The sequence below is a fragment of the Lepisma saccharinum genome, chromosome 16 (genome assembly GCF_977018435.1).
Source record: "Lepisma saccharinum chromosome 16, izLepSacc3.1, whole genome shotgun sequence".
In the NCBI taxonomy this organism is placed as follows: Eukaryota; Metazoa; Arthropoda; class Insecta; order Zygentoma; family Lepismatidae; genus Lepisma; species Lepisma saccharinum.
The window spans coordinates 75219132-75231610 of record NC_139244.1 but is presented as its reverse complement, the minus strand read 5'-3'; positions in this window follow the sequence as shown (position 1 = coordinate 75231610).

Genomic DNA, 12479 nt, shown 5'->3' with positions numbered 1-12479 from the left:
AACGTGATACCAAGGATGTATTACATTGTTTCAACAATGAAAGTGGTTATTTCAAATCTCCACGATAACGACTAAAATCATGCACAAATAGATTGTTTACTTTATTGTAATGATAGTTTCCATGGTAACTAAGCATGAATATTACACATGGGTAAAATTCTTTCGGATGAGCCAATAGAGAGCTTCGACCTGATTACATTGAGTGTAAAATCACATCTGTATCTTCTATAGTAACGGAGATATGCGAGTTTGAAATTTTATATAATGTTTTTGTCAAACGTGATTCCAAGGATGTATTACATTGTTTCAACAATGAAAGTGGTTATTTCAAATCTCCACGACAACGACTACAATCATGCACAAATAGATGGTTTACTTTATTGTTATGATAGTTTCCATGGTAACTTAGCATGAATATTACACATGGGTAAAATTTTTCCGGATGAGCCAATAGAGAATTTTGCCCTGATTACATTGAGTGTTAAATCACATCTATATGTTCTATAGTAATGGAGATATGCGAGTTTGAAATTTTATATAATGTTTTTGTTAAACGTGATACCAAGGATGTATTACATTGTTTCAACAATGAAAGTGGTTATTTCAAATCTCCACGACAACGACTACAATAATGCACAAGCAGATTGTTTACTATATTGTTATGATAGTTTCCATGGTAACTAAGCATGAATATTACACATGGGTAAAATTCTTTCGGATGAGCCAATAGAGAGCATCGACCTGATTACATTGAGTGTAAAATCACATCTGTATCTTCTATAGCAACGGAGATATGCGAGTTTGAAATTTTATATAATGTTTTTGTAAAACGTGATACCAAGGATGTATTACATTGTTTCAAGAATGAAAGTGGTTATTTCAAATCTCCACGACAACGACTACAATCATGCACAAATAGATTGTTTACTTTATTGTTATGATAGTTTCCATGGTAACTAAGCATGAATATTACACATGGGTAAAAATCTTTCGGATGAGCCAATAGAGAGCTTCGACCTGATTACATTGAGTGTAAAATCACATCTGTATCTTCTATAGTAACGGAGATATGCGAGTTTGAAATTTTATATAATGTTTTTGTTAAACGTGATACCAAGGATGTATTACATTGTTTCAACAATGAAAGTGGTTATTTCAAATCTCCACGACAACGACTACAATCATGCACAAATAGATTGTTTACTTTATTGTAATGATAGTTTCCATTGTAACTAAGCATGAATATTACACATGGGTAAAATTCTTTCGGATGAGCCAATAGAGAGCTTCGACCTGATTACATTGAGTGTAAAATCACATCTGTATCTTCTATAGCAACGGAGATATGCGAGTTTGAAATTTATATAATGTTTTTGTAAAACGTGATACCAAGGATGTATTACATTGTATCAACAATGAAAGTGGTTATTTCAAATCTCCACGAAAACGACTACAATCATGCACAAATAGATTGTTTACTTTATTGTAATGATAGTTTCCATGGTAACTAAGCATGAATATTACACATGGGTAAAATTCTTTCGGATGAGCCAATAGAGAGCTTCGACCTGATTACATTGAGTGTAAAATCACATCTGTATCTTATATAGCAACGGAGATATGCGAGTTTGAAATTTTATATAATGTTTTTGTAAAACGTGATACCAAGGATGTATTACATTGTTTCAACAATGAAAGTGGTTATTTCAAATCTCCACGACAACGACTACAATCATGCACAAATAGATTGTTTACTTTATTGTTATGATAGTTTCCATGGTAACTAAGCATGAATATTACACATGGGTAAAATTCTTTCGGATGAGCCAATAGAGAGCTTCGACCTGATTACATTTAGTGTAAAATCACATCTGTATCTTCTATAGCAACGTAGATATGCGAGTTTGAAATTTTATATAATGTTTTTGTAAAACGTGATACCAAGGATGTATTACATTGTTTCAACAATGAAAGTGGTTATTTCAAATCTCCACGACAACGACTACAATCATGCACAAATAGATTTTTTACTTTATTGTTATGATAGTTTCCATGGTAACTAAGCATGAATATTACACATGGGTAAAATTTTTCCGGATGAGCCAATAGAGAGCTTCGACCTGATTACATTGAGTGTAAAATCACATCTGTATGTTCTATAGTAACGGAGATATGCGAGTTTGAATTTTTATATAATATTTTTGTTAAACGTGATACCAAGGATGTATTACATTGTTTCAACAATGAAAGTGGTTATTTCAAAGCTCCACGACAACGACTACAATCATGCACAAATAGATTGTTTACTTTATTGTAATGATAGTTTCCATGGTAACTAAGCATGAATATTACACATGGGTAAAATTCTTTCGGATGAGCCAATAGAGAGCTTCGACCTGATTACATTGAGTGTAAAATCACATCTGAATCTTCTATAGTAACGGAGATATGCGAGTTTGAAATTTTATATAATGTTTTTGTCAAACGTGATTCCAAGGATGTATTACATTGTTTCAACAATGAAAGTGGTTATTTCAAATCTCCACGACAACGACTACAATCATGCACAAATAGATTGTTTACTTTATTGTTATGATAGTTTCCATGGTAACTTAGCATGAATATTACACATGGGTAAAATTTTTCCGGATGAGCCAATAGAGAATTTTGCCCTGATTACATTGAGTGTTAAATCACATCTATATGTTCTATAGTAATGGAGATATGCGAGTTTGAAATTTTATATAATGTTTTTGTTAAACGTGATACCAAGGATGTATTACATTGTTTCAACAATGAAAGTGGTTATTTCAAATCTCCACGACAACGACTACAATAATGCACAAGCAGATTGTTTACTATATTGTTATGATAGTTTCCATGGTAACTAAGCATGAATATTACACATGGGTAAAATTCTTTCGGATGAGCCAATAGAGAGCATCGACCTGATTACATTGAGTGTAAAATCACATCTGTATCTTCTATAGCAACGGAGATATGCGAGTTTGAAATTTTATATAATGTTTTTGTAAAACGTGATACCATGGATGTATTTCATTGTTTCAACAATGAAAGTGGTTATTTCAAATCTCCACGACAACGACTAAAATCATGCACAAATAGATTGTTTACTTTATTGTTATGATAGTTTCCATGGTAACTAAGCATGAATATTACACATGGGTAAAATTTTTCCGGATGAGCCAATAGAGAGCTTCGACCTGATTACATTGAGTGTAAAATCACATCTGTATGTTCTATAGTAACGGAGATATGCGAGTTTGAAATTTTATATAATGTTTTTGTTAAACGTGATACCAAGGATGTATTACATTGTTTCAACAATGAAAGTGGTTATTTCAAATCTCCACGACAACGACTACAATCATGCACAAATAGATTGTTTACTTTATTGTTATGATAGTTTCCATGGTAACTAAGCATGAATATTACACATGGGTAAAATTCTTTCGGATGAGCCAATAGAGAGCTTCGACCTGATTACATTGAGTGTAAAATCACATCTGTATCTTCTATAGCAACGGAGATATGCGAGTTTGAAATTTTATATAATGTTTTTGTAAAACGTGATACCAAGGATGTATTACATTGTTTCAACAATGAAAGTGGTTATTTCAAATCTCCACGACAACGACTACAATCATGCACAAATAGATTGTTTACTTTATTGTAATGATAGTTTCCATGGTAACTAAGCATGAATATTACACATGGTTAAAATTCTTTCGGATGAGCCAATAGAGAGCTTCGACCTGATTACATTGAGTGTAAAATCACATCTGTATCTTCTATAGCAACGGAGATATGCGAGTTTGAAATTTTATATTATGTTTTTGTAAAACGTGATACCAAGGATGTATTACATTGTTTCAACAATGAAAGTGGTTATTTCAAATCTCCACGACAACGACTACAATAATGCGCAAGTAGATTGTTTACTTTATTGTTATGATAGTTTCCATGGTAACTAAGCATGAATATTACACGTTGGTAAAATTCTTTCGGATGAGCCAATAGAGAGCTTCGACCTGATTACATTGAGTGTAAAATCACATCTGTATCTTCTATAGCAACGGAGATATGCGAGTTTGAAATTTTATATAATGTTTTTGTAAAACGTGATACCAAGGATGTATTACATTGTTTCAAGAATGAAAGTGGTTATTTCAAATCTCCACGACAACGACTACAATCATGCACAAATAGATTGTTTACTTTATTGTTATGATAGTTTCCATGGTAACTAAGCATGAATATTACACATGGGTAAAATTTTTCCGGATGAGCCAATAGAGAGCTTCGACCTGATTACATTGAGTGTAAAATCACATCTGTATGTTCTATAGTAACGGAGATATGCGAGTTTGAAATTTTATATAATGTTTTTGTTAAACGTGATACCAAGGATGTATTACATTGTTTCAACAATGAAAGTGGTTATTTCAAATCTCCACGACAACGACTACAATCATGCACAAATAGATTGTTTACTTTATTGTAATGATAGTTTCCATTGTAACTAAGCATGAATATTACACATGGGTAAAATTCTTTCGGATGAGCCAATAGAGAGCTTCGACCTGATTACATTGAGTGTAAAATCACATCTGTATCTTCTATAGCAACGGAGATATGCGAGTTTGAAATTTTATATAATGTTTTTGTAAAACGTGATACCAAGGATGTATTACATTGTATCAACAATGAAAGTGGTTATTTCAAATCTCCACGACAACGACTACAATCATGCACAAATAGATTGTTTACTTTATTGTAATGATAGTTTCCATGGTAACTAAGCATGAATATTACACATGGGTAAAATTCTTTCGGATGAGCCAATAGAGAGCTTCGACCTGATTACATTGAGTGTAAAATCACATCTGTATCTTATATAGCAACGGAGATATGCGAGTTTGAAATTTTATATAATGTTTTTGTAAAACGTGATACCAAGGATGTATTACATTGTTTCAAGAATGAAAGTGGTTATTTCAAATCTCCACGACAACGACTACAATCATGCACAAATAGATTGTTTACTTTATTGTAATGATAGTTTCCATGGTAACTAAGCATGAATATTACACATGGTTAAAATTCTTTCGGATGAGCCAATAGAGAGCTTCGACCTGATTACATTGAGTGTAAAATCACATCTGTATCTTCTATAGCAACGGAGATATGCGAGTTTGAAATTTTATATAATGTTTTTGTAAAACGTGATACCAAGGATGTATTACATTGTATCAACAATGAAAGTGGTTATTTCAAATCTCCACGACAACGACTACAATCATGCACAAATAGATTGTTTACTTTATTGTTATGATAGTTTCCATGGTAACTAAGCATGAATATTACACATGGGTAAAATTCTTTCGGATGAGCCAATAGAGAGCTTCGACCTGATTACATTGAGTGTAAAATCACATCTGTATCTTATATAGCAACGGAGATATGCGAGTTTGAAATTTTATATAATGTTTTTGTAAAACGTGATACCAAGGATGTATTACATTGTTTCAAGAATGAAAGTGGTTATTTCAAATCTCCACGACAACGACTACAATCATGCACAAATAGATTGTTTACTTTATTGTTATGATAGTTTCCATGGTAACTAAGCATGAATATTACACATGGGTAAAATTCTTTCGGATGAGCCAATAGAGAGCTTCGACCTGATTACATTGAGTGTAAAATCACATCTGTATCTTCTATAGCAACGGAGATATGCGAGTTTGAAATTTTATATAATGTTTTTGTAAAACGTGATACCAAGGATGTATTACATTGTTTCAACAATGAAAGTGGTTATTTCAAAGCTCCACGACAACGACTACAATCATGCACAAATAGATTGTTTACTTTATTGTAATGATAGTTTCCATGGTAACTAAGCATGAATATTACACATGGGTAAAATTCTTTCGGATGAGCCAATAGAGAGCTTCGACCTGATTACATTGAGTGTAAAATCACATCTGTATCTTCTATAGCAACTTAGATATGCGAGTTTGAAATTTTATATAATGTTTTTGTAAAACGTGATACCAAGGATGTATTACATTGTTTCAACAATGAAAGTGGTTATTTCAAATCTCCACGATAACGACTAAAATCATGCACAAATAAATTGTTTACTTTATTGTAATGATAGTTTCCATGGTAACTAAGCATGAATATTACACATGGGTAAAATTCTTTCGGATGAAACAATAGAGAGCTTCGACCTGATTACATTGAGTGTAAAATCACATCTGTATCTTCTATAGTAACGGAGATATGCGAGTTTGAAATTTTATATAATGTTTTTGTCAAACGTGATTCCAAGGATGTATTACATTGTTTCAACAATGAAAGTGGTTATTTCAAATCTCCACGACAACGACTACAATCATGCACAAATAGATTGTTTACTTTATTGTTATGATAGTTTCCATGGTAACTTAGCATGAATATTACACATGGGTAAAATTTTTCCGGATGAGCCAATAGAGAATTTTGCCCTGATTACATTGAGTGTAAAATCACATCTATATGTTCTATAGTAATGGAGATATGCGAGTTTGAAATTTTATATAATGTTTTTGTTAAACGTGATACCAAGGATGTATTACATTGTTTCAACAATGAAAGTAGTTATTTCAAATCTCCACGACAACGACTACAATCATGCACAAATAGATTGTTTACTTTATTGTTATGATAGTTTCCATGGTAACTAAGCATGAATATTACACATGGGTAAAATTTTTCCGGATGAGCCAATAGAGAGCTTCGACCTCATTACATTGAGTGTAAAATCACATCTGTATGTTCTATAGTAACGGAGATATGCGAGTTTGAAATTTTATATAATGTTTTTGTTAAACGTGATACCAAGGATGTATTACATTGTTTCAACAATGAAAGTGGTTATTTCAAATCTCCACGACAACGACTACAATCATGCACAAATAGATTGTTTACTTTATTGTTATGATAGTTTCCATGGTAACTAAGCATGAATATTACACATGGGTAAAATTCTTTCGGATGAGCCAATAGAGAGCTTCGACCTGATTACATTGAGTGTAAAATCACATCTGTATCTTCTATAGCAACGGAGATATGCGAGTTTGAAATTTTATATAATGTTTTTGTAAAACGTGATACCAAGGATGTATTACATTGTTTCAACAATGAAATTGGTTATTTCAAATCTCCACGACAACGACTACAATCATGCACAAATAGATTGTTTACTTTATTGTTATGATAGTTTCCATGGTAACTAAGCATGAATATTACAAATGGATAATTTTTTTCCGGATGAGCCAATAGAGAGCTTCGACATGATTACATTGAGTGTATAATCACTTCTGTATCTTCTATAGTAACGGAGATATGCGAGTTTGAAATTTTATATAATGTTCTTGTCAAACGTGATTCCAAGGATGTATTACATTGTTTCAACAATGAAAGTGGTTATTTCAAATCTCCACGACAACGACTACAATCATGCACAAATAGATTGTTTACTTTATTGTAATGATAGTTTCCATGGTAACTAAGCATGAATATTACACATGTGTAAAATTCTTTCGGATGAGCCAATAGAGAGCTTCGACCTGATTACATTGAGTGTAAGATCACATCTGTATCTTCTATAGCAACGGAGATATGCGAGTTTGAAATTTTATATAATGTTTTTGTAAAACGTGATACCAAGGATGTATTACATTGTTTCAACAATGAAAGTGGTTATTTCAAATCTCCACGACAACGACTACAATCATGCACAAATAGATTGTTTACTTTATTCTAATGATAGTTTCCATGGTAACTAAGCATGAATATTACACATGGTTAAAATTCTTTCGGATGAGCCAATAGAGAGCTTCGACCTGATTACATTGAGTGTAAAATCACATCTGTATCTTCTATAGCAACGGAGATATGCGAGTTTGAAATTTTATATAATGTTTTTGTAAAACGTGATACCAAGGATGTATTACATTGTTTCAACAATGAAAGTGGTTATTTCAAATCTCCACGACAACGACTACAATCATGCACAAATAGATTGTTTACTTTATTGTTATGATAGTTTCCATGGTAACTAAGCATGAATATTACACATGGGTAAAATTTTTCCGGATGAGCCAATAGAGAGCTTCGACCTGATTACATTGAGTGTAAAATCACATCTGTATGTTCTATAGTAACGGAGATATGCGAGTTTGAAATTTTATATAATGTTTTTGTTAAACGTGATACCAAGGATGTATTACATTGTTTCAACAATGAAAGTGGTTATTTCAAATCTCCACGACAACGACTACAATCATGCACAAATAGATTGTTTACTTTATTGTAATGATAGTTTCCATTGTAACTAAGCATGAATATTACACATGGGTAAAATTCTTTCGGATGAGCCAATAGAGAGCTTCGACCTGATTACATTGAGTGTAAAATCACATCTGTATCTTCTATAGCAACGGAGATATGCGAGTTTGAAATTTTATATAATGTTTTTGTAAAACGTGATACCAAGGATGTATTACATTGTATCAACAATGAAAGTGGTTATTTCAAATCTCCACGACAACGACTACAATCATGCACAAATAGATTGTTTACTTTATTGTAATGATAGTTTCCATGGTAACTAAGCATGAATATTACACATGGGTAAAATTCTTTCGGATGAGCCAATAGAGAGCTTCGACCTGATTACATTGAGTGTAAAATCACATCTGTATCTTATATAGCAACGGAGATATGCGAGTTTGAAATTTTATATAATGTTTTTGTAAAACGTGATACCAAGGATGTATTACATTGTTTCAACAATGAAAGTGGTTATTTCAAATCTCCACGACAACGACTACAATCATGCACAAATAGATTGTTTACTTTATTGTTATGATAGTTTCCATGGTAACTAAGCATGAATATTACACATGGGTAAAATTCTTTCGGATGAGCCAATAGAGAGCTTCGACCTGATTACATTTAGTGTAAAATCACATCTGTATCTTCTATAGCAACGTAGATATGCGAGTTTGAAATTTTATATAATGTTTTTGTAAAACGTGATACCAAGGATGTATTACATTGTTTCAACAATGAAAGTGGTTATTTCAAATCTCCACGACAACGACTACAATCATGCACAAATAGATTTTTTACTTTATTGTTATGATAGTTTCCATGGTAACTAAGCATGAATATTACACATGGGTAAAATTTTTCCGGATGAGCCAATAGAGAGCTTCGACCTGATTACATTGAGTGTAAAATCACATCTGTATCTTCTATAGCAACGGAGATATGCGAGTTTGAAATTTTATATTATGTTTTTGTAAAACGTGATACCAAGGATGTATTACATTGTTTCAACAATGAAAGTGGTTATTTCAAATCTCCACGACAACGACTACAATAATGCGCAAGTAGATTGTTTACTTTATTGTTATGATAGTTTCCATGGTAACTAAGCATGAATATTACACGTTGGTAAAATTCTTTCGGATGAGCCAATAGAGAGCTTCGACCTGATTACATTGAGTGTAAAATCACATCTGTATCTTCTATAGCAACGGAGATATGCGAGTTTGAAATTTTATATAATGTTTTTGTAAAACGTGATACCAAGGATGTATTACATTGTTTCAAGAATGAAAGTGGTTATTTCAAATCTCCACGACAACGACTACAATCATGCACAAATAGATTGTTTACTTTATTGTTATGATAGTTTCCATGGTAACTAAGCATGAATATTACACATGGGTAAAATTTTTCCGGATGAGCCAATAGAGAGCTTCGACCTGATTACATTGAGTGTAAAATCACATCTGTATGTTCTATAGTAACGGAGATATGCGAGTTTGAAATTTTATATAATGTTTTTGTTAAACGTGATACCAAGGATGTATTACATTGTTTCAACAATGAAAGTGGTTATTTCAAATCTCCACGACAACGACTACAATCATGCACAAATAGATTGTTTACTTTATTGTAATGATAGTTTCCATTGTAACTAAGCATGAATATTACACATGGGTAAAATTCTTTCGGATGAGCCAATAGAGAGCTTCGACCTGATTACATTGAGTGTAAAATCACATCTGTATCTTCTATAGCAACGGAGATATGCGAGTTTGAAATTTTATATAATGTTTTTGTAAAACGTGATACCAAGGATGTATTACATTGTATCAACAATGAAAGTGGTTATTTCAAATCTCCACGACAACGACTACAATCATGCACAAATAGATTGTTTACTTTATTGTAATGATAGTTTCCATGGTAACTAAGCATGAATATTACACATGGGTAAAATTCTTTCGGATGAGCCAATAGAGAGCTTCGACCTGATTACATTGAGTGTAAAATCACATCTGTATCTTATATAGCAACGGAGATATGCGAGTTTGAAATTTTATATAATGTTTTTGTAAAACGTGATACCAAGGATGTATTACATTGTTTCAAGAATGAAAGTGGTTATTTCAAATCTCCACGACAACGACTACAATCATGCACAAATAGATTGTTTACTTTATTGTAATGATAGTTTCCATGGTAACTAAGCATGAATATTACACATGGTTAAAATTCTTTCGGATGAGCCAATAGAGAGCTTCGACCTGATTACATTGAGTGTAAAATCACATCTGTATCTTCTATAGCAACGGAGATATGCGAGTTTGAAATTTTATATAATGTTTTTGTAAAACGTGATACCAAGGATGTATTACATTGTATCAACAATGAAAGTGGTTATTTCAAATCTCCACGACAACGACTACAATCATGCACAAATAGATTGTTTACTTTATTGTTATGATAGTTTCCATGGTAACTAAGCATGAATATTACACATGGGTAAAATTCTTTCGGATGAGCCAATAGAGAGCTTCGACCTGACTACATTGAGTGTAAAATCACATCTGTATCTTATATAGCAACGGAGATATGCGAGTTTGAAATTTTATATAATGTTTTTGTAAAACGTGATACCAAGGATGTATTACATTGTTTCAAGAATGAAAGTGGTTATTTCAAATCTCCACGACAACGACTACAATCATGCACAAATAGATTGTTTACTTTATTGTTATGATAGTTTCCATGGTAACTAAGCATGAATATTACACATGGGTAAAATTCTTTCGGATGAGCCAATAGAGAGCTTCGACCTGATTACATTGAGTGTAAAATCACATCTGTATCTTCTATAGCAACGGAGATATGCGAGTTTGAAATTTTATATAATGTTTTTGTAAAACGTGATACCAAGGATGTATTACATTGTTTCAACAATGAAAGTGGTTATTTCAAAGCTCCACGACAACGACTACAATCATGCACAAATAGATTGTTTACTTTATTGTAATGATAGTTTCCATGGTAACTAAGCATGAATATTACACATGGGTAAAATTCTTTCGGATGAGCCAATAGAGAGCTTCGACCTGATTACATTGAGTGTAAAATCACATCTGTATCTTCTATAGCAACTTAGATATGCGAGTTTGAAATTTTATATAATGTTTTTGTAAAACGTGATACCAAGGATGTATTACATTGTTTCAACAATGAAAGTGGTTATTTCAAATCTCCACGATAACGACTAAAATCATGCACAAATAAATTGTTTACTTTATTGTAATGATAGTTTCCATGGTAACTAAGCATGAATATTACACATGGGTAAAATTCTTTCGGATGAAACAATAGAGAGCTTCGACCTGATTACATTGAGTGTAAAATCACATCTGTATCTTCTATAGTAACGGAGATATGCGAGTTTGAAATTTTATATAATGTTTTTGTCAAACGTGATTCCAAGGATGTATTACATTGTTTCAACAATGAAAGTGGTTATTTCAAATCTCCACGACAACGACTACAATCATGCACAAATAGATTGTTTACTTTATTGTTATGATAGTTTCCATGGTAACTTAGCATGAATATTACACATGGGTAAAATTTTTCCGGATGAGCCAATAGAGAATTTTGCCCTGATTACATTGAGTGTAAAATCACATCTATATGTTCTATAGTAATGGAGATATGCGAGTTTGAAATTTTATATAATGTTTTTGTTAAACGTGATACCAAGGATGTATTACATTGTTTCAACAATGAAAGTAGTTATTTCAAATCTCCACGACAACGACTACAATCATGCACAAATAGATTGTTTACTTTATTGTTATGATAGTTTCCATGGTAACTAAGCATGAATATTACACATGGGTAAAATTTTTCCGGATGAGCCAATAGAGAGCTTCGACCTGATTACATTGAGTGTAAAATCACATCTGTATGTTCTATAGTAACGGAGATATGCGAGTTTGAAATTTTATATAATGTTTTTGTTAAACGTGATACCAAGGATGTATTACATTGTTTCAACAATGAAAGTGGTTATTTCAAATCTC